The sequence below is a fragment of the Rattus norvegicus genome, chromosome 18 (assembly GCF_021556685.1).
Source record: "Rattus norvegicus strain SHRSP/BbbUtx chromosome 18, alternate assembly SHRSP_T2T, whole genome shotgun sequence".
NCBI classification, from domain to species: Eukaryota; Metazoa; Chordata; class Mammalia; order Rodentia; family Muridae; genus Rattus; species Rattus norvegicus.
Genome location: NC_141551.1, coordinates 70729198 through 70754392, shown reverse-complemented (window position 1 = coordinate 70754392; position 25195 = coordinate 70729198). Strand labels below are relative to the sequence as shown.

Genomic DNA, 25195 nt, shown 5'->3' with positions numbered 1-25195 from the left:
AAAGCTGCTCTAGGGCAAATGTCCTAAAGAGGAGATGAACATGATTGAAGGAAAAATCCAAATCCCATGCTCCCCCAGACCGAGAGTGAGAGGATGCAAACTCTGCGTGGACCCACTTCCTTCACTGAGCACTGTGCTCCCTCCAGAAACATCAAAGGAGGGAAACCATGTTTTCGGAATTGTGGAGGGGCTCACTATTGGTGGGCAATATGACTGAACACACACACAGCACAGCACTGCAGCCACCAGCCGGTCACAGGGAACGAGCACTGTACAGTCGAGATCCCATCACGCCGCAGATGTAAGATACACAGTAGATTGGAAAGAGAACACTAAACTCCGGTGTAAACAATAAACTGTTATTTGGTAACGTGTTTGCCTGGAAGACATGAGGAACCATGCTTGGTGTTCAGAACTTATCTTACCCCTGGGGAGAGGGGACAGGAGAGCCTCTGGGGCTCACTGTGCAGCAGCTTGGACCACTTCACTTGGTGATTTCCAGGCCAGTGACCGGCCCTACCTCAAAAATGTTAATTTAGGGGGGAAAAAAAGGTGGCTCGCAGATGAGGAATGATGCCTGAGTTGGAATTCTGACCAACAGAGACACATGTCTCTGCACATGAAAACACACACACACACACACACACACACACACACACACACACACACACACACACAGCACAAATCACCAAAGAATAAAATGTCTCATGTGTTTTCACATTGTTTCTATGCTAAAATGAGATATTTTGAACATATAAGCTTGAAGCATCATTATAATTATTTTCACCAGTTTCTTTTCATGTTTAACTGTAGACATTGTAAAACTCCATGTTAATTATATCCCCAGTGGAAAAGTTTCTGTGGCAACCACCGCATTATCGAGCCCCTCTCTGGCTAATGGGTGCTGCACCAGCTCTGCCATGGAGAATCAGAAGCCCTGCTCCACCTCGAGCCAGTCAGCATGGCTGCCACTAAGAAAACAAGTAGCAACAAACAGAGGAAGGAATGACACTCACGGAGCAGTGACGCACTGCTGGTGGGAGTGGGAATTAGTCCAGCACTGTGGAAATCGGCAGGGATCTGACCTACTGCATCGCCAAGCTGCATCACCCCCGAGTGTACACTAAAGGACTCAAACTCAACAAGCCAGAAACACTCACACATCTGTTTACAGCAACAGTCAGGGGTCAAGACACAGAATCAACAGAAAAATCACTAAAGAAAATGTGGTATTACTCCGTCATGTGCAATAAAACAGTATCACCAGCAGGGAAACAGATCCAAGTGCAGATCATCATAGTAAGTTGGACTTAGACAGGTTTTGTAAGGTACATTAAAATCACATATGTGTACGGGACGTGGAAGTCGAAGTGAGATTGTTTTGGGGGATGGATAAGAATGGTAAAGGGGGGATGACAGGGAGTAAGGACAGATGTTAAAGTTCATAAAATATCTGTATTTGGAAAGTCTATGAACTGCATCACTGTGCACAATAACATACACCAGCAAATATTCACTTACATCAAAGCCCTCCTAGACACGTGATAAACAATGAAAAGTAGACATAATTCCAGCTATTTTTTAATAAGCTTTTAAAGATTTATTTATTTATTATGTATAAGTACACTGTAGCTGTCTTCAGACACACCAGAAGAGGGCATAAGATCCCATTACAGATGGTTGTGAGCCACCATGTGGTTGCTGGGATTTGAACTCAGGACCTTTGGAAGAACAGTCAGTGCTCTTAACTGCTGAGCCATCTCTCGAGCCCCCATAATTCCAGTTATATCAGTAACAAACACAATGTTTAGGAACACTTAGCCAGTATGATGGCTCAGCAGGTAAAGGAGAGAAAGAAAGAACAAAGGAGGAGAAGACGGAGAGAACGGGACGTCTCCAGTGGTCGTGATGGACCAGTGGCACGTGCCTGAGTAAAATGGCTCCTGAGGTCACTAGTCTATGGGAGCAGAAATAACCCAGGAAGATTCAAACAGCAAGTATTTGGGGAGCACAGTTGGGGAAGTAGCCAGTCTAGTGTTAAGAGGTAATCCCCGGGCTGGGGATTTAGCTCAGTGGTAGAGCGCTTGCCTAGGAAGCACAAGGCCCTGGGTTTGGTCCCCAGCTCCGAAAAAAAGAACCAAAAAAAAAAAAAAAAAAAAAAAAAAAAAAAAAAAAAAAAAGAGGTAATCCCCCAGGAACTGTGCAGCCTACTAAAGAAATCATGGTTTGAGACTCATTCATTTGAAGCTGGAGGGGGGGACAAGCATGATTCATATCATTTTACAATTGGACCCAATGTGGGGCTTGAACCCACAACCCTGGGATTAAGAGTGTATCAAATAAGCAAGCCAAGCTCTAGGATGGCTGCAATCAAATCTCTCCAATCCTTTGCAGTTATACAGTTTTGTGTGGTCCAGTTGTTTTTGGCCATTGTTGTTTAACATATGGTGAGTGTGAGCTGTAACTTGTTACTGCCTCTTTAAAACTTTTTAAATAAGTTTAATTACTAGGGCTCACACAGTGGACAGAATTGACTTCCACAAGTTTTCCTCTGAACTCCACATTCAGATGCACACATACAAATAAATAAATGTAAAAAATGCCCAACAATGAGCCTAAATAAAACATGTAAGATGTTAAGGCTGACATATACTGAACTTGACTGAATGCTACAGAAAATCTGAATTACAGCAGAAACACTTATAAATAAAAAGATACAATATGCAGAAGTGTAAAGTCTGTCACTAAGAGAATCTAAACTTCAGCACATCATCTATAAAAATACTAACATGATATTAGCACACAGAAGTGAGGGAAAGGAAACACTCAGACTCATCTCAGGACGATCTCCCACTCACGAAGCTGCATTTCTGTGAAGCCTCAATCATTTAAAAAGGATAGATTTCGCAGTAGACAAAAATGTCTGACTACTGCAGAAGCTCTCTAAAATGTAAACATGTATGAAAGTGACCTAAATAAAGTTTTCCGATAATAGGAAAACAATGCCTTCCAGACACCAAATGCTTCCAAGTAAACTCTCCACTGCCTGAAACACAATGGCCAGAGGACTGTGGGATCTCCCAACTTCGCAGGCAATTGCCAAGGCTATTTCTGCTCCCCACGACCTGATGGTAAAGCCCATTGCTGAAGACTACACTGACGCCATCAAGTACAGGGATCTCAGCTGGTACCTAGCTGTAGCAGCTTCACGCCTACTGATGAGTGTTAACAGTGCTGAAGATCCTCTAGATGCTTCAGGAGAAAAGTAGTCATGAAGACCACCCTACTACAACCCTGTGACCTACAAACAGTGGCCTTCCTCCAGGCTGGACTGATGCAGCCAGTCACACAAATGCGTGGCAGTATCCAGCCTCTCTTTGACTGGATCTAAGGGCCTCTGCATAAGATAGAAGCCATGCTTGGCACTGCTGAAGTGAAAAGAACCAGAGCGGGGTAAGCCCTGGGCCTGGGGGAACCTAACTATTATGACAGTCTATTACGATAAAGGAACGTACAACGCGACTCCTCCTAACGACACCCTGTAGATCAGGGCCTCGCTCAACACACTAGACTGGCTTCTCGCAGAGACTCACAACAGGACAACGTGCAGAGTGTGACAGACTTTAGAACACTCAGGCTTAAATGAGACATCTTCGAAGCTCTTCCCCTCAGGGTTCAAAGAGCCATGCAGAAGAAAAGGTGGAAGATGCCAAGATCCAGAGGTGGAGATAAGTCCAAGGAAAGTGTCGTCCACACAGTAGGACCGATGCACATATGAACTCACAGCTGTGCAGCACACAGATCTGCACAGAGTCAAGCCACACAGGTCCCAGCACTGAGAGGGAAAGTCAACTATCGGCTATGAACTCTAACCAAGAGGCTCTCTGCAATTGATACCCATGGGCAAAGGGAAGATCAGCTTTCTCCAGTGGAGTGTCACTGGCGTATCGACCACACTCCAGGGTAAACCCCGCACCCAGGAGCAGTTGTCCAACACAAAACTAACTCAGTGGCTTATTTGAGGACTTTTTGTTTTGTTTTGCTATTTTTTTCCTTACTGGTTTTGTTGTTACTTTATTTTGATTGTTATTTGTGGGGGATGTTTTGGGTTTATTTGTTTGTTTGCTTTTGTGAAGGAATAGAGAGCTAACATGAAGTTGGGTGGGTACAGAGATGGGGAAGATTTGGAAAGAATTAGGGAGAGAGAAAATGTGTCTAAAATTTTTACATTAGAAAAAAATGAAAACAATAGAATTTAGACCCTTTGGTATACCATGTGGAACATAGAAACCCTCATTCGAATATTACTGAGTAGAAGGGAAAAACCTCAAAAACAAGACTTGTAAACAATAACACGTCACACTTGTCACAGAACACTTGCAGTGTGCTAACGGGTGATGCCAGGTCACGGAGAAGAGGGCAAATGAAGGCAGTTTCCATGCACTGGCTGTCTAGAGCATCACTCATAGCACAGATGCCTTCTAACAGAACTGCAGCAATTACAAACCAGCAAGGACAGCAGGAAGAGGATGGAAACTCTTGTTCTCCACCCAGAAAATGTGATGCAATGTACAGTGGAACTATGAACACAGCCCTCTATAATTTTTATTTAAACAACTTTTAAAAAGGAGGAAGAGAGGCAGGGAAAGGAGGAGAGGAAGACTTGGCAGATACTGGGGAGAGAGGGATAGAGTCAGGGAGGGTGTGGCTAGGTGTATGCCAACTTGACATATAAGCTAAAGTTACCTGAAAGTGGGAGCCTCAACTGAGCAAATTCCTCCACAAGATGAGGATGTGGGCAAGCCTGTGAGGCATTTTCTTAACTGTGGGTGGTGCCATCCCCGGGCTGGTGGTCCTGGGTTCTCTAAGAAAGCAGGCTGAGCAAGCAAGTAAACAGCACTTCTCCATGGCCTCTGCATCAGCCCCTGTGTCCAGGTTCCTGCCCTGTGTGAGCTCCTGCCCTGACTTCCTTCAGTGATGAACAGTGCTGTGAATAATAAACCCTTTCCTCCCCAAGGGCTTCACCACAGCAACAAAAAACCTGACTAACACAGGAAAAGGCAGGGAATCTGGCAATCATTTTGGAGGTAAAAATCAGCAAGAGAAGCTAGCTCAGAGGTTAAGAACTCTTTCTCTTCTTACTGAGGATCCAGGTTCAGTTCCCCTCATCTATTTGAAGACTTCCAACTGTCCATAATTCACGTTCCAAAGGAACTGACATCATCTTTTGGCCACACTGGGCAACACACACACACACACACACACACACACACACACACACACACACACACACACACACACACACGGTGTGGATATTTATATGCAGGCAAAAAATTAATCCGTGTAATATAAAACAGTCTTTTTAAAATCATTAACATGTTATTGACTATATCTTTTTGACAGGGTAACTATATATTTTTATCTATGTACACATCTGCCATTTTACTTAGTTATTACAATAGGCAGACATTACCTTTTAAGAAACATCATTGCTAACAAATGCTTCTGTACAGAAATGAAAAATATTATACAGTGAAATAAGCAATTGTATTTCTCTCAACTCACTATGGTAAGCCATTTTAATCCTTTACACTATAAACTGCTCAATGGAGAAATCTGTTACATTGTAATATTTTACATTTTATGGAATATACAATATAAACTATTTCACAGAGTGCAGGTCAAGAACTAGATAGAATGTTTGTTCTCTCAGAGGACCCAGAGGTTTGACTCCCAACATCCACTCGGCAGCTCATAACTGTAACTCCAATTCCATGAGATCAGATACTGTCTTCTGACCTCCACAGGCAGCCAACATGTATGTGGTGTACATACATGCAGGCAAAATACTCACATACATAAATCTAAATTTTTATATTGATATAAACATTATGATACATATGTAATTTCTCACCAAATTGTAAACACAAACATCACAAATCTTTAATCTTTAAAAGATTTAAAGTATGTTCACAACTGTGTACAAGCTGTGTGCACCTGTGTGCAGGTGCCCCTGGGGTCAGGTGTTGGGTCATGTAGAGCAAGTGTTACAGGTATTTGTGAGTCAGCTGACATGGGTGCTTGGGACCAAACTGGGGTTAACTAGTTAGTCATCTCTGCAGTCTGTCTAACTTATTCTATCACTCATTTCAATGGTTTTAGCTATTGACTTTTGAATATTATTATGAAGGGAGTACACACCCTCCCCTGAAGTTCAGAAGTCCCCAGAGGGTGTGAAGGGAGTCTTTGTTTTCATCCCTGGTGTAGGTACAGTAAAAGCTGAGGCTCAGCTAACGGCGCACCCTGTGTTTACTGCAGGGAGCATTTGCAGAGGATCATCTCTCATTAGGACAATTTGGGTACCAACTAAGTGACAACTACAGATTGTAAGTTTAATGCATTCGAAGCTTTCCCTGGTATAATTCATGGCACAGATGAGAAAACTAAACCTATGTAGGAAGTACAGGCTGTGCGACGGCTCCGAGGGCTGCTGCCTGTGCTTACTGCCAAGAAGCCGTTATAACAGTCAGGTACATGTCATTTACAAGGCTTTAATAGTTCCTGCCTCTCCCCAAAAGCAGCAGCCTGAACAGGAAGCCATTGAAGAGAACCTTTAAAAGTGATAGGATGCTGACACTAGCTCCCCACAGTTGATGGCTTCGGCAGGAGTGCACGAGGGGAGCCACACAGTTCTGCTGAGGGGACGGGCCATTGAGAGTCTGGCCATGCTCGGGGAGTAGATAGAATAACAAAAATTGGATCTGTTTTTTTTTTATTTTTAATGTTTATGTTACATTTTGAGGGGAAAGAAGGCGGTCACAACAGTAGGGATGGACATGGAAGGACTGGGAAATGAGTGTGAGCAGGATGCATGCTGGGAAATTCCCAAAGATTCAATAAAAAACAGTCTGCTGAAAAAAAAAAAAAGAAAGAAAGAAAAAATTGAAACTTATCCTGCGGTTTCACACGAGCTTTTGATCAAGTTGAAGTAGTTGGTGTATTAAAAAAAAAAAAAACTTTAATAGTAAAAATTTTTTTTAAAAAGTCAGAAGCAAATTTCCCCTTTGGAACTGGTTCCTTATCGATGACATATCTGTGGAGTTTAGGTCACTCTTGTCCACCCAGAGTCTGCCTAAGACCATTCACAAGTGTGCCCATCACTGTACCAGGACCGCAGGCAGAGAAAACAATTAGAAAATTCAACCCACAGCAAAGAGAACCCCCAAAGCCTCTTCAAGATACAACCTAAGCTGGTTTTGGATTTCCCTCACTGCTGCTCATCTTCGTTACCAGGAGAAACAGGAGCAGACTTCCCTGGATGAACTGGACAAAGAAAACAGATTCTTTTTCAGGATGGCTTCTTCAGTCCCCTTTCACGCTTTCAAACTGTTTCCAGGAATCTGGGAGCTTCTAATAGAGGGATACACACACACACGTGTACACACACACACACACACACACACACACACACACACACACACACACCACATATACACACTACATACACATGCATACTCCCAAACATATATACACTACATACACATGCACACTCCCAAGCATATATACACTACATTCTCAAACACACTCACATGCACATACACATTCACATATGCACTCACACACACATTCACTCATATGAACACACATGTACACATGCCCTCTCACACACGCACACGCGCACACACACGCGCACGCACACATTCACATACATGCACGCGCGCGCACACACACACACGCACATTCACACACACACACACACGCACTCTCACATTCACACACACACACACACATGCACGCACGCACGCACGCACACACGCACTCCCACATTCACACACTCTTGCTCAGTCGCTCCCCACCGTCTCTCTGGTGACTTGCGCTCACAGCTGCCTTTCCTCAGAGGGTGGAGGAGTGAGCTTACCACTGCCTACATTGTATTTGAACTGGCCCATGATATTGGACCGTACTTCTTCCAAAAGCTCACTTCTTGTAGACCCAAGCCTCTGATCTATGACCAAGAACCTTAATGGAATTGCATTTTCCTGTTGGCAAAAAGAAAAAGAGAAAATTCTCTTTACCAGAAAAATGAAGGAAAGCTACAGAGTGTTTCCTTCTGTTCCTAGGGCCAAATTAAGGAAGGTTCCCAGTGTTTTTTAAAATTATAGTCCTTGGGTCTTCCAAATAAGCTCTGAAAGTAAAATTAAGCTAGCAAAAAGTAAAAAATTCAAGTTAACTAAAATAAATAAATAAATCTCTGGCTGGAGAGAGCTCAGCGGTAAGAGCTCCTAGTGCTGTTCTAGGAAGTCGGAGATCACTTCTGAACCCCGCAGCTCACAGTTCCAGACTTGACACTCTTCTGGCCGCTGTGGGTGCCCACAGACACATGAACAAGGAAAAAAAGTCTTAAAAACAGAAAAAAGGCCTCTACTCTTGAGTTCCAAGTTAAATATATTTATTCTCAACGGCCCAGGTCTGACAGATGGGAACACTGAGAACCCCACACACATCAAGGAAGAAAAAGGCTGGCTTATCAGCTTCTGGGTGAGAGGCAGATGAGAAGCCACTGCTGTGGATGACGGCAGCGTCACAGAGAGAAGGTGACAATGTGCTGGAATGTCACAGACGGGGTAAGGTAAAACCTGAGTGCAAAACCACTAAGAGTCCTACCCACAGGACAAGCCCATGGCTCTCGCGGAGCTCAAAGCTAGCTTCAGGCATAGCTGAACCTGGATCTTTTGGAGGTGAGGAGAGATGGGTGAGCAGAGGGGAGGTGCTCCCTGAATCAGTGAGCTTCAGCTCGGTACCACCTTGACAGGACACCTATACCTTACAACTGAGTTAGGGGTCGGGGTGGGTGGGAGACAGCCTCAGGGTGGAATGAGGCCTGGGAAGCAATGCGGAAGCAGACCCTGACATGCAAGAGGTGCACATGGCAGGCCAGTCACAACAAAGTGTGCAGGGAAGGCATCCTGCACTCAGGGCCTAGGTGGATCAAACTCTGGAAACCATCTGCCGGGGTCTGACTGCAGCAGGGTCTGAGAACTTGGAAGCTCCTGCAGACTACTGACTTGCAGAGGCTCGCACCTCCAGAAAGGTAATCAGTGCATACGAGGCTGAGAAAGTCTGAAGACAGCACGGAAATCTGCCTGCATGGGTTTCCGTGCTGTCACTGCCTCCCTCACTCCTAGCAGACTTGGGAAATGTCCCCAACCACAACATTACCCACAAAGGTTCTGTGGTGGTTTGGATGAGATGTCCCTCAGAGCTTGGGCATTTGAACTCTTAGGCAGGCCCCAGACAAACTAGGATTAGGAGGTGGTGTGGCCTTATCAGAGGAAGAATGTCACTCACTGGGGGCAGACTTTGACAGTCAATCCAGTTTGCTCTCTCTGCTTCCTGTTTGGGGGTCGAGATGTGAAGCCTCAGCTCTCGGTTTCCAGCTTTTGTCACCATGCCTGCCTGCTGCCACACTTCCCACTGTCATGATGGATTCTTATCTATAAGGTGTCTTGGTCACGGTGCTTTAATACAACAGAAAAGTAGCTAAGGAAAACTAAGGGAGGGGCTGGCAGAGGCCTCCTGCTGACAGGCCTGACCATGTCTGCTGAGGAATGTGGAAGGCTTTGGGACTCTGAGATAGTAAAAGCAGTTGAACACTAAGAGGAACTTGATGGGCCACCCTAGTGGGCTCTTGAGAGACTGGGCTGAAAGCAATATGACTGTGGAGGCCCAGCTCACCAGGTTTCAGGGGAGAACTATATTAGCAAGTGGGTTAATGATCATTCTTGTGATATTTTGACAAAGACTGTGGCTGCTTTCTGACCTTGTCCCAAGAACTTGTCTAATGCTAAATTGTAAATAACACCTAACTCCTTTAGCAGAGGAGATTTTAAAACAGCCCAAACTAACATGATTATAGTAATCACTCTCATGCAGGTCTACAATGAAAAGGGGAGAGCTGGGCAGAAAGGACAACAAACGTAGCTTCAGGGGGAAAAACAGTACCAGGAACCTCAATGCAGCAGCCAAGGCTGGCACTGAAAGAAACATGGAGGTGAGACCAGCATGGAAATGTAAAGACCATGTTCGTAGCCCACATTCAGACATAAACCAATACACATCAAAACACAAGAAATAAGCAAAAAGTTGGATGGTTTTAAACTGTGATAATACACTGTAATAAATAAAAAAAAGTGAACTATGATCCACATAAAATATTGATAATAAAAATAAATAAAATAAAACAAATAAAAACACAAATACAAAATCCATTCCATGGGATTCTGTGACTGGAGTTCAAACACAGACAAAGCAAATCTGCAAAAGCCATTACTAGAGGGGAGAAGAGGATGGACAAAGAGGAAGCCTTAACAGACATCATGATGAAGCCCATACTTGGTGTGCACACTGAAAACAGTCTATAGTTTTATCAGTAGGGATTGTGGTTTCTTTGCTGGTGGAAAGAAAAATCCCTAGAAAGTGGGTAAGAAAAGATTCTGGTTACACTAGAACCATTTAACTTAACTCTGCATGCTGATTTCATGATAATTAATTGAGCTAAACGCTAATAATCTGTGCTCTTGCTCATGTTACACTTGCAAATGTCTTTTCCCAGCCAGGTGTGGTGGCCCATGTATTTAACCCCAGCACTCAGGAGGCAGAAGCAGGTCATGTCTGAGTTCACAGCCAGCCTAACACGCAGTACAGAGTGAGTTCCACGACAGCCAGGACTACACAGGAAACCCTGTCTTGAAACGGCTCCTTAAGCACCCGCACTTAAAAGTATGCATTCAATGCACAGTGCAGAGCACCACCCCTGCCCAGCTATGTCTAGACTCTCGGTTTTCCTACACACCTCTCCTGTCCCCAGCTGTCATACTACAGACCGGTGGCATGCAAAACCGTCCAGATGTGGTCCCCTCAGAGCAGACTTCCCTTCTTCACTGTGGTTTAGTTACTATGCATCAAAATAATCCATCACTGTTTTTATTATAGTGAATAGGAAAATAGCAAGGCTTTCAATTTTCAAGTTTTACAGCTTAATTTTTGTGGTATGTAAAAAAATGCATGTGAAATTCTTTATTTTTGCCAAATAAAAATCAAGATTGAAGTCTGAATTATTTATAATTTTGCTATAAACAATTAACATACTAATTTTATATACTAAGAGATGTAAAGAATAATTAAGTTTAGTAATACCCATACGCAGAAAGAATCAATTTAGAATCTACAAATAAAAGTTTTCCACTCTCAAATCTTAAACGACCTGCTTATGTTGGCATTCACATATTACTTAGGAAGAGTGCACACTAACCAAAGGCCTCCAGACGTGACAAAGCACTCCTACTGTTAGGTCATTTCTCTGCATTGCCTCCAGATGTAAAGAAAGGCCAGGACCGGTTCCATGTGAGATCGCTGAGGGCAAAGGTAGAAGGACCCCAGGAACCACTGCAAGGGAGAAAGAAGGCTGGAGCTTTCTCCAAAGCATGCCGGTTATGCCGGTAATGGCAGGAAGACAGCCTCTGAAGCGTGCTGAGCCAGGCCTTAACACAGGCACCTACAGCACCATCTCTGCATAAGGCAGGACTAGGACTAGAGCTGGAGAGGCGCTGTGAACGAGACGCTTTGAATGGGAAGACACAGATAGATGTTGTAAAAAGAAGATTTATAAGTACTGAATTCAGAGTTACCAGGACATGAACGATCAGTGAATGAAAACAATGTGTAGTAACTATGTAACATGGAGGAGAGTGAATGCAGGGTTTAGGGTTGTGCTCATCCTGACAGCACTGAATGAACAAGCAGGCTTACCAGCAGACACAAACAGGCCAGAGAGGAGGCTTGTTTCTTTATCGAGGATCACAAGAGCAGAAAGCATCACCAGGCTGACACTGGCACCCGCCCCCAGTCCATCTGTCAGACAGTCATTGCTGCACGGCACCCCATGTTTCCTGAGAGAAGAGTGGGAGCCCCGCCAGACACGTGAGGACAGGGCCCCCACTCCCTCCTTCCCTTCAGCATAACGAAACCCACTCTGGTTTGGGGAGTTTGTAACACTGCCCAGGCTTAATTAGCTCTCAGAAAGAAAAAAAAATCTACTTAAACCACAGAATTTTTCTAAAAATGTTGTGCACTGAAATCAAAGATTGAAAAAGGTTAACCATCTATGTACAAGCAAACACAAGGGCTTAAGAACCAGCAGAACTGACCCTGGGTACCAGCGTGGGCTTGTTTACCATCTTTGTTATAGGATAAAAACAAGAAAACATTACCAAGTCTCTGTTTCCCATCCATTTCCAAGACCCTGAAACAGACTTACCCACCTTTGTTAATAAGAAACACAGTCCTGCATGACAGGGCTTCTCAAGGCACAAATGATGCTATCAAGTCACCATACTTAGCAAACACTTAAAAATGTACCCAAGTTTTTATTAATATTTTTTTATCAAACACAGTCTTTGTATTAATAGCAGAATTTTAAATACTTTAAATTTTTATTAATCTCATCTATTGAAAAATGTTAACATGCAGGTCTTATCAGAATAGCAATGCATCATTAAATTTATAAACCATCACTTAAATCAGAGGTGTGCTTTAACAGATTCCACTGATGGGATAGACAATAAAACTTAAAGAGCGCCTCACTCAAGGGGCCAGGGGTGGGGTGGAGTGAGCAGAAAGAAGGAAAGTTAAGGTGAAGACAGCAGCATCCTCACAGCTAATGACACACACATTATCAGAGAAAGCTCCCTAAGGGTCAGCATTCAGCCAGCTTTCCAGGGGAACCCCTCCAACCCGCAGGGTTCCGATCCTACTCACACACTGATTCACACGCTCGTGCAGGCTCTCAACCATGGTCGTTCCTCTGTCCTTCCTGCTCCACAGACCCACACCAGAGCAAAGGCAACTTCACACAGCTGCAAGTGCTTGTTTGGCTGTGCCGGCTCTGCCCGCCCTGGCACTGCATTTACTTTTCTTGACTTCACCTAATGGATGGCCCTTACTAGGCATTGGCCCCTTGTGCTTCATTCCTTCAGCAAACACTACGTTACCTCCTGGAGGTCTTGCTCAGATTGCCCCGTTATGTAATAAGTTGCTGTCACTATATTCAAGATGCCTATAATTTTTATAAAGATTTATTACTCATGTATGTAGGTCTATGCCCTAACACAGGAGATACAGATGATCGTGAGCCACCATGTGGATGGTGAGACTCTAACCTGGGCCCTTCAGAAAAACTGCAAATGCTCCTAACCACGGATCCATCTCTCAAGCCTAGAGCTTTGAGAGAAAAATACAGAGAGTGGTATCATTATAGTGCGATACAGTAAGTTTCTGTAGGGAGCCTTCACCGGAAAGCTGCTTATAATCTACGTGGGGGACGGGGTCTGCAAGCCGCCCCCATGCATAGACCTGCACTTTCAGCTGTAGCTGTGAATTCCAGAGAGGAAGAAAGTAAGGCCAGGTTACACAGCCTGAACAACCAGAAGGACAACAAACAGGCCACAATTCAAGTCCTTTCATCCTTTCCTATACTCCCCACACAGGTCACATAGCCCAGAACAGAGGTATCTAGATGCGCCCTGAGGGTTTAGCCAGTAAGCTTCCCTTCTCCAACATCCTTTCCAGAAAATGATATTTAATCTCTGGTCCACCCCGAGAAGGTGGTATGCACCATTTTCCACAATGAACAGTCAACAAACAGTTTGGAACCAAGGACTGTCTCATTAAGAACCACCGTGGAGGGGTTAGGTATTTAGCTCAGTGGTAGAGCGCTTGCCTAGCAACCGCAAGGCCCTGGGTTCAGTCCCCAGCTCCGAAAAAAAAAAAGAAAAAAGAACCACCGTGGAGAGCACGGAGGAAGCCTTCATCTACAGAGCCTAAGTCTCCTGAAGAAGGTCCTCTGCACTCCTGGACAATCAGCCATTAAGCTAAGGACAACTGCAAATGAGCTCAGCCAGAGTTCCCATTCTCCCAGCCCTGGGATCATCCTCAGCCATGGGCCCCCACCAACGTTGCCAATTCCCCGTGAACCAGCAACGCCTGGATGTCCGGGAGTTTGGGAGACCCTGGTCCCAGCCTCATTGCAGGCCCGTGGTCCCCCAATCCTTCGTTCCCGACTCCTTTGTGCAGTTTTCCAGCAGTGACTGAATACCTGGGAGCTTGGGAGCCCCAGCTTCAGCCTCCCATGTTAGACTGCAGTTTTCCCACCCCCTTGAGCCCAGCACCCAACAATGGCGGCTCAGAGTGAAATCTGCCTGACATCTCCACATTCATCAGGGCAAACAAAGGCTCTGCCTTTTTAATGTATAAAATAATTAAGTGAGCTTAAAAATGACAAATGAGGGGCTGGAGAGATGGCTCAGCGGTTAAGAGCTCCGACTGCTCTGCCAGAGGTCCAATTCCCAGCAACCACATGGTGGCTCACAACCATCTGTAATGAGATCTGGTGTGTCTGAAGACAGCTACAGTGTGCTCCTATACATTAAATAAATAAATAAATAAATAAATAAATAAATAAATAAATAAATAAATAAATAAATCTTTTTAAAAAATGACAAATGAATGTGGTGTGGTTTCTGGCTAACCTACAAGGTATAGAGATTCATAACTGGTAAAGCCATGCCTCCTGACACCAGCCATATCTGACCACACGGTGAGTCAGGCTCTCAGAGGTCTGAATATTTCCCTGGCCAAGGGATGGCCAACCTCATCCAGACAAACTGCCATGAGCTACAACTAGAATTTATTACTTACTCTAGCTGAAAGAGCAAGACCATCCACGATGCCCTATCCTCCATTTACCTGGACCAACAGAGGTGTGGGCTGCATCACACTGGGCTCAGAGTCACAGGGCATGCACACCCCCACGTCTCCGCATACCAGCCCTTCTGAAACGCACATCTTTCGTCAGAAAACCTTGTATTTTCAGTCTGTTTCTTTGACTGTCCTGAACACAGAAGGTGAGCATCTCTGGAGAGCCCCCAGGACAGTTCTTTCTCAGGAATCCTCTCAGGTAGTGATGTGCATTCTCTCCTACAGGCGGAACTCACATGAGTGTCTGCAAAGCTTCATTCCTCAAACATCACAAATCCCTTGAAGCATTTCAGCAGACCACCATCCCTCACACCTCCCTGCGCAGTCCCTGACAGACAGACGGACAGCAGCACTCCTGCACATTTGTAAAGTCAGCACCTACCTCACTGTCCCTTCCTTCACACAACCATCCTTGATTAAAACATTTCAACATACCCTCAAAAAATTCACACAAAAGTGCGGAGTCCCTGCCTGCTGGCATTTCGTCCACCCATTTTAACAGGCCGAGGGCACAGGCTGCCGCACACGCGCCTTCTAAGTGTTGCACGTCAGCGCTCGTCCTCCTCTCTCTGATGGCCACCCATAGCCAGGTAGTTCCTCTAGTTCCTGACTCAGATAACTTTGGGGTGAACGATTTATCCCTGTCGGTTTTTTCCTCCCCTTCAGCAGCCTTCTGTGCACCCCCCTCAGTCATCTCAGACGCTCGGGCTTGGCACTAGGGTCCCCCTCATGTGTTCCTTTCCAAGCCTTTACCAGACCCTGACTAAACACAATACTCCACTCATGGCCGGTCCTACAGCAAGTACACACAACCGAAGAACAAGCTGGCGGTCGCTCTGCTTGCTCTGATTTAAGTGTGTGATCTATTTCTAGTGGATCCCTGCTCTGGGCCACTGTCTCTCCTGCATCTGCCTTTCAATTTCCAAAGTAATCCTCAACCACCAGGCTCAGAGGCGGTGCTTACCTGCCTTAACTGAAAACTTGAGCTCAAAGAGAACTCCCGTCTCGTAAACCCTCATGTGCTCTGCCCTTACCCCTATCATAAAGGAGACAGAACATGTCTTCTCCTTGGGAGCATCACTTCTTTATCAGTAACTCTAAGGCCTACCGAAGGCAGCTGTTTCATAAATACTTCCAGCTAACTTGACTCTCTCCTGTCTTCTCTGCCTTCCCTGTGAGACAGCCAGTTTTCTGTGACACACACCTGAGAGAGAAAGTTTAAATAAGAAAAGACTCCTCAGGGCTCAGAGCCATGGTCCATCAAGCTGCAGAGGGCACAGGAGGAGGGTGCCCGTGGCTGTGCACTTCCTCCTTCCCCTCATTCCATCCAGGTCCCCAGGGGATGGTGCCATCCATGGTCAGGACAGGTCTGCCACTTGGTTAGTCCCTTCTGGAGCTGCCTCAACAACACATCCAGGTGTCTTCCGACCAAGCTGACAACCAAGCTTAGGCATGGCACTCTGACACCATTTCCCATCAGTCTACCCTAGTGGTCTTCCAGAACGCCACTCCAACAAAGGACCCGTGACAAACTAGCCAACTTTCACCTCACTTCATCCAACAGAAAATTTTAAATCCTTACCTTACTCGGTATCTCACATAATCTGTACCAAGTTGTGCAGTAGGGTTTGCATTTCATTACACATTACTATCTGTCAGAAACTTCTGCCTGTTGTGTGTACATTTCAATGTCAGAAACCCCAAGCAGAATCCCAGTGTATCCGATACAGCTGAAGAGATATTGCAGAACTGAACTGGAGTATGAATCTGAGGAAATCACCCAGCATACAGAAGAGACATAAGTATGGATTCCAATAGAGACTAAGAAACATGAAAAGGGCTGGGGAGATGGCTCAACGCTTAAGAGCACTGGCTGCTCTGGGGCTGAGGACTTGGGTTTGGTGTCCATGGCAGCTGACTCTGAAACTCCAGGTCCAGGGAATCCAATACTCTCCCCTGACCACAGCAGGAACCAGGAACACGTGTGGGACACATACCCACAGCAAATACTCACACATACAAAATAAAAATCAATAAACCTTAAAAAACACGAAGACTAGGATTTGATGCATGGTATATCTGAGATGGAGCACAGCAAAATACTGAAGAGAAGGCACAAGACTAAAACTTTAGGCCACAGAAGTTAACAGAAAGCAGATTTGGGGACACTTTCCCTTGTAAGGTCACAGAACAAGGAAACTTAAGTACAACATTAGTTTTAAGAAATATTACATCATTCTAAAAGTAGAGGAAAAGGCGGCCAATCACGATGGCTCAAGTCTGTCATTCTGGCACTCAGAAGGCTGAGGCAGGGAGGATCACTCCAAGTCAGTGGTCACCTTAGCCCACAGTGTGCTCCAGGCCAGCCAAGGGCTATACCAATGAGGCTTGAAGACAGACAGACAGACAGACAGACAGACAGACACACACACACACACACACACACACACACACCTCCATTAGATTCTAACCACATGTATCACTTTACTTCAAATGAGAAGTGTGAGTTCTTATTCAGACAGGAATAAGCAAAGTCACGCAACCAACCTGGTACATTTGTTGCACCATTAATCTTATACAAAGACTTTCATGTAGTTAATAGAGCCAGGGAAGGTGGCACACACCTTTAATCCCAGCACTCAAGAGGCAGAGGCAGGTGGATCTCTGTGAGTTCCAGACCAGCCAGGGCTACACAGTGGGACACTGCTTCAGAAAAAAACAAAAGGAAGTGAAACTAATAGAGTAATTAAATTTGCACAGAATTATCTTTTGGAGGAAAAGGGAGAGAGACATGTTTGCCAAAGCAGAGCTTCAAAAGCACATGAACATAAAAAGGTAAGCGCTCAGATGTGTTCAAGGTTCCATGTGTGATTCTGACTCACTGTTCACTGTGAACAGCTCTCATGGCTTCCTTGAGAGCATGTGAATTACGATGCTCAGAACTCGCTGTCTGTGGACAGTGAAGAAGATGAGTAATCCACTGCTTTTGTTTCTTTTCTTTCCCTGTACTGGGTACTTCCTGGTCCCACTCTCCTCTCCACGTGCAATAGGTTCTAACGAGGACCCACACACCTGAGAGAGGGACTTACACGCCATGCCACACTGTCACGGCAGCCTGCCTTTATTACCTGTCGGGGACTGAGGAGAGCTGGGAAAAGGCAGCTGTAAGAAGGTGCAGAGCGGTGTGCGTGCTCCTTCACAACTTGTGAACACTGGGCTCCTTTCCTCTTTTGGCTTCTCTGTATATGGCTGCCACTCTTGGGGTTCCTTGTGGTCCATGATGGCTAAAGCAAGCACCAGGAATCTCATTTGCATTCAAGTCAGCAAGAGGGAAGAGCGCATGAGCCCTTTAGAAATGCCTCCTGCCCCTCTGCCCACGCTTCTTCGACGCATATCCCTTTGGCCAAAGTACAGGCTGCACTTGCTTCCGAGAGAGACTGGCTTACGCTTCCTAAGCTCGTGTCTCCAGCTACAATGTGGGAGTGTGCAGCTAGCCACTTTACAGCATTCACTGGAACCTTTGTAGTAGGCCCCAGGTGCTCCTCCTTTACTTGGGATGACAAGACATCTGGGTGCCTTTCATAACCTGTCATTTCTCTCCATCGGTGCATCAAGAACAAGCTGTGGCAACAAGCCAAGAACTGGCTGAAATACTAGGAACACAGCTGCCTTTAAACGTCTTTAACTAACCTTGCTGGTATTTGTAGTGGTGACAATGACAAATTTCAGTAAGTTCGATGTAGCTAAAGACGAGTGGTCCAGTCACAAGTAGCGGCCACTGCTCTGCTGCTTCAGGAAAGCCACTCTTTTGCCCGTGTGGTGCCAGGAGAAGGTGATCAGAAATGTCCCCAGGAGTGATGCGGGCACACAGCCTTCTCACACACTAGCTGAAGGGCTTTTCTCCATGATTTTCAGTTTTACCATTATTTCACCAGTTTCCAAGACACATCTTCCATAGGGATGTACCCAGGCCCTAGACACACATCCTCAGTAGGACGTACCCAGGTCCTAGGCATTCTGTGAAGCTTAATCCTGGGTAATGTCATTCTTATTGCCACCAGCTGGCTGAGTGACAGTAGCAAGGTCTCCTCTCTTACTTTCTAAACTGGACTTTGTATCTGAGTGTTGTCTTCTCTCTAGGACCTCTCTAGAATACAGAGCAGACCAGGAAGCACCTGACAGTTTCTCTAACCAGGCCAGAGTTTCTACTGTCATAGGGTTTCCTCTTCTTTGGCTGTTAAACTAAAGGTCACCTTTTATGGTTGCACCAACAACGGCAGCACCAGCAGCCATGACAGCAGCTGGTGCCTCTCCTTTGTGTCAGGCTTCTTACCTTTTCTATCCACATCTTGCAGGACAGTACAGAGAACTAAGGTCCTGGCTTCCAGCTACAATCAATTGGAAACCCTTTATACTCTTCATGGTGAGTGTGAATGGCTTTAGTCCCCAACTACTAATGACAGGAAAGGGGCCATCAATCTCCCTTGCAAATCTTTGCAAGACTGAACAGAGAGGGCGCTGTTATTACTGACAGTACAAAGTACTCAACAGACCGCAAAACAGGAAAATCAAAACATCCCCAAGACATGTCAGAGAGATACCGTCATCCCTGTCTCCCTCCTTAATAGCAGCCAAATGACAAAACCAACCTAGGTGGCCATCAACAAAGGACTTGGTGTCATATATGCACAACTGAATTTTCTTTTCAGCCATAAAAAAACAAAACTAGCTAGGCCTGGTTCAGGAGTTCAAGGCCAGACTTGTCTGCAGAGACCTTGCCTCAGAAGTAAGGGTGGTGGGGTGAGAAGTGGAGAGAGGAGAGAGCGGTAATGACGCAGCCAGGGCACATAAACTCGTCTCAAATGCTTGCCTCTTCTCTCTTGTGGTGCCAAGATTTCATACGGACCCATAAAACCATACACGTGGCATGAAAGTCAAGACCAAACTGTCTCAGGGATCAAAGGGGATTAGTGGGAGAAGGAAGGGTGATAAAGGAAAGAGGTATGTGGATACACGTAAATTAACATTTTACACATGTACAGAATGTCTTCATATAACCCAGTACCATGTGCAATGAAGTACATCCATGGACACTGTTAAATTTGTAAGACTTAAAAGTCTATTTTGTCAGATCATGAAACATAAACCCTACCTCATTTCAATATAAAAATTAGTATGTTCCTTATTAACAATGTACAGATTTTAACTTGTGCTACTAAAACCAAAAAACACCTCGTATTTTAGCTGAACATTACGGCAAGCCCTGGAATACCCTCGGGGACAAGCCGTAATCCTCTCAAGGAAGGTACAAAACTAAGGTGGACTCTGGGTGTTGATTCCAAATTACAAGTAAAAAACCATTTAATAACATCTACCAAGACATCTAAACTACTAGAATTACAAGCTAACTTTAATAAGTTCCCTACTCACTCCTGAACTATTACAAACAGTAACCTGAAATTAACTGCACTTTATAAATAAATGAATTTAATTCTGAAAAAAAAAGTTATTCTTTGAATAAAGTGTACCAGAGCATTCCAAATAAAAATTAAAGAGTATCATTATCCAGGCCTCTCTTGTAACATGAGAGTTGTTTCAATTGAAAGTCTGTCAGTTGTGTGGTGAGGCGTGTTTCTCAGTGACACACGCTTTCTTTCAAAGAGCCAACCCAGAAGGAGCCAACATTGGGAGAAAAGAAGCATCACATAAAATAGGTTCCAACTACTGGCCACCACATTTGGCATAGTTCATTTAGTAACTTTCTCACAACAGCAACTGAGGGAATAAAAGCTGGTTTTTGCTATTACCTCTTTTCTTTGTTTTTCAAGACAGGGTTTCTCCGTAGTTCCAGCTATTCTGGAACTTGCTCTGTAGACCAGATGGCCTTAAACTTACAAAGATCTGCCTGCCTCTGCTTCCCAAGTGCTGCAATCAAAGGAGCCTGCCCCCATACCCAGCTATGGGAAACAGAAGTGGTAATGTTTGAGTTCTATTTTATTAATTTCTTTGTTACTGCATTTTCCTAAACTTGGCCTTAAAATTTGCTGTGGACACTGGCCACTACAAACAGATGAAAGAAACATTTTTGATGGTTCAGTCAAGTGGGAAGCCACTGTATAAAACCTGTGACTGGACTGGAAGCAGTGTGGTAGAGTACACGTAAGTGGGCTTAGACACCCAACCATAATTACAGTACAGCTGTCATAGCAGAGCACACAAACTGCAGAGCCAATGTCCCCAGTAATGTTTTTCAGACACAGAGCGCCTACTGTCCATTTCTTCTCAGTGTACTTCAGTGGCAACCTCAGGTCTCTGCACAATGACAAATCAGATGCACAGTGGCGGCTGTGTAAGAGCAAAGATGAAAATTCCTAGCACCTAATTACGTTGCTGCCATTGTAACGTGAGCAAACGGCGTCTTTATGTTTGTGATGAAGCAATCATCTGCTCTAACAGTCACTCAGCCACTCTCGTGCTTGGAGCAAGCTAATGGCAGCTCAACTACTGGCTTACACATTTGCTAGACATGCACTGTGTCATAGGTTTACATTACACTCCCTCCACTTAAAGCTTATGCTAAACAGAATACCTCTGTGTGTGATGCTACTGTGTCCCTTGACGAAACCGTTTTCTCTTGGACTTCATTTAATTCTGCTGGTCATAGTACTGAGAACCCTAATCATGCATACGCACGTATGCATGTACCATGTTATATGCATATACGGTATATACTAGGTGTGTGGTAAACCATACCACATACTGAAGTAGAAACTTCTTTCTTTGGAAACTCTGTTATGTCATAGGATGTTCTGCTGAAGCAGACATGTGAGAGGACACGTGATGTCTAGAGAGAATATAAAAATGACCCCACACACGTGGGAGGAGGGCTGTGGCATTGTCCCCCTTGCTCTGCCTCACTGGTCTTTGCTGACTATGCTCATGGAGTGGTCTGCCTGCACCTCCTTGCTGATCTTCACCTGCCACGACTTCATCAGGGGCAACTCCCCAAAGAACTCGTGATAATCCAGAGGCTTCCTGATGCTTCCAGGGACTTAGGCTAATTGGCAGGGCCTCACGGCTTCTTCAGGATGGAACTGCCTTTGCTGATTCGTGCGTGGCAATTGCTGAGTGAACTGGACTGCGCTGCTGACTCGGGTTGGTGTTTTGATAGAGGACTGGCTGCTGACAATGAAGACTGGAATAGCCCCAAAGGAATATTTCTAAACAGGCCCACATCCTCTTTTGCCCCATTAACCTGTCTTTTCCACTACCTCTGGTGGGTGGTGGGCTAGAAGGGAGGCTGAAGCGTTTAAGAACCCTATTAAACTAGATTTTGAAAAACCAAAGCCTACAATATATGTCTGTATAAGTACAATTTGATGTTTGTATGGTAAAATATGGAATATTTCTTACAATATGGTCTGCTATTAAGCAATGCATGATTGTATATACTATATACAGTATTTACATAAAATATATAATATATATGCCAAACATGTGATAGTTCTTAAGTTAATCACATAGGAAAAAATCAAAGCACACTTGTAAATCATTATAAGGTCATACTTTGTTCTATTTTTACTTTTTTTCCTTCATTTTATACATATGGGTTTATGTCTGTCTGTGCACAATGTGTATACAATACCTAAGAAGGCCAGAAGAGGGCATTAAATCCCTGGAACTAAACTTTCAAACAGTTGTGCTGCATCCTGTGGGTACTGGGAATCAAACCTGGGTCCTCTGGAAGAGCAGCCAGTGTGCCCTCTACTGCTGAGCCATCTCTCCAGTCCCAATTTTAACATACTTTGTTGGTTTTTGCTTGTGTGTTATATATTGTGTTTTGTTGTTGTTTTGGTTTTGGTTTTGGTTTGGTTTTGGTTTTGAGACATGGTCTCACTACATAGATTTGGGTATCCTGGAACCAGCTACAAGCTGGTTTGAACTCACAGAAATGCACCTGCCTCTGCCTCCCAAATGCTGAGATTATGGTACCACACACAGTAAAATTTTTAAATGATAGATATTACTTACTAGTAAGTGTTATTTGTTATAATTAGTGGTCATTCATTGTAAAGCTATGGAGTAAGTGTCTCTTCCCCATGCATGTACTCACCTGATCTTAGTTGTCTGTGGAGGAAGATATAACATTCCCCAGTATCAGCAGGGATACATCCTAAGGCCCCTAGAAAAATGCCCGAGGCAAGAGAGCCTACCAAACTTACATTACTAAGATTTTTTAATATGCAAATGGGTATGTACAAACCAAACACACAGACACAGATAAACACACACATACATACATACATACACACACACACACACACACACACACACACACGCAGGTATACATGTCACAGCCATGCCAGGCTGTACATGGGTGCTGGGAACATGGACTTACATCCTCATGCCTCCCGGTGAGAGCACTTAGCAGTTGAACCATCTCTGCAGCTCTTCCTTTCTCTTTATAAAACACTCATTTCACCATAGCTCTTAGCAACCTCTTTTCTTTCCCTATTAGGTCTAAAGTTTTTATGTGAAGAAAGCAAACTATGGTCTCTGCTTAGCACACCCAAATTGCATCTGTCCATCAGGACTGAGAGACATCATTACGTTAAGTTACAGTTCTCTGAATGCAGGATTATGCTAGTCCGTCTGATCCTAAAATGGCTACTGAGTTATGGGTGTAGTGAGAATTCTGGAATTTGGGTTCTTTTAGAAGAATGTTTTCATTTTTAAGCCCAGGTATGGGATACGGGCTGCTTCTGACCGTCCACAGCAGCTGACTATGATTTGCCTCGTGCTCTAGCAGGGGTGTGATTTTGCCACCTGTAGGTAGCCTCTGTGACAATTGGAATTCTGGGGTCTTTTCAGAGGGTATAAACGCTAGGGCCCTGAGAGAGGTGGTGGGTTGTTGTTGGTCATGGTTTGTTAAGTCGTCATGTGCAAAGAAACAACAAGAAGAAATTAGATATCCTGATGGTGACGATCAAACTTGCCCCAAGGAACTCAACACCCGATTCAGCAGGAGGGAAGCAGTCTAAAGATAACATCACCCCCTTTCCGACCCCTGATTCAGGGATCTCTTTCCTTTCCTCTCCTATCCAGTATTAGGGAGATGAAAGGGTGCAAGAAGAAGGGTGAAGAAGAAGAACCCACAAAGTAGCAAAACTCAGTGACAAATGGGGGTTAGCAGACAGAGGACACACTGGAGGAAGGGATGAACTGGGGTGTGGCCATTTGAATAGGAATGGCCCTCATATACCCATGTGTTTGAACACTTAGCCATGGGGATTGGCACTATGAGGAGGTATAGAGGAAGTGTGTCACTGTGAGGCGGGCTTTAAGCTCTTAACTGTTCAAGCTACACCCAGTGTGAAACATGCAGTCTTCTTACTCCCTAAAGATCAAGATGTGGAGCTCTCAGGTCCTGCTCCAGCACCATGTCTGCCTGCACACCTCCATGATTCTCACCATGATGATAACAGACTAAACCTCTAAACTATAAGCCAGCCCCAATGAAATACTTTCCTTTATAAGAGTTGCCGTGATCATGGTGTCTCTTTACTGAAATAAAACCCCAACTAAGACAGGGTGTAGCAGATACACTGGAGGGAGGAGGGAGGAGGAGAGGGAAGGAGGGGACAGAGCAGATACACTGGAGGGAGGGAGAGTTGCGTCCTGAGCGGGCCAAGAACATCAGTGTAAGCTCTGACTGCACTACTCAAAACAGCATTCAATGTAAAACTCGAATTTCTGCTTACTTCTGGGATTTTACAACAGCATCTTCCGGCTGTAGTTAACCTCGGGTACGTGAGACTATGGATAACAAGAGACACTCGTACCACCCTCATTCTACCAGGACATAAGAGAGCTCCAACGTCCATGCTAGCAAATGGTGGCTTTCATTTAGCTTACCCTAATGTACATCCAGAATTCAGTACCTGTAATATTAACCAACAAGTGGCAAATTGTTGTATTCTAGGGCCCGCCCTCCAAAATGTAATACTTACAATGTAACTATCCAAAGCCAGGAAATAGGAATATCTACATTGTATACATAATTGGTGTTTATGATTGAGATTGATTGACTTGGTCCACAACTCTCACCGCCCCACTAAGCAGTGCTGGTTTAAAGCAATGGTTGACTGGAGCACATCTCCATTGCTATCAACACACGAGAGACCAGCAGCCACTCAATTTGCTAGGACTAAAGACATAAGCCCCCACCATCCAATCCAGCTCAGCCAACTTGATATGCAGTGCTAGGGTTTGAATAAGGCTGTCTCCTGACTCCCAAAGAGTAAAACTTTATAATGATATAAAGGAGATGGATGGAAACTTAATGTAACTACGGTGCTTAAAGGTAGATGCTTATGGCACG

General features: G+C 44.7%; 1 protein-coding gene across 13 annotated transcripts in view; it reads right to left on the bottom strand.

Annotated features, from left to right (window-relative positions):
- Dym (dymeclin) overlaps positions 1 to 25195 on the bottom strand; it is a 297388-nt gene that overhangs the window by 178511 nt on the left and 93682 nt on the right.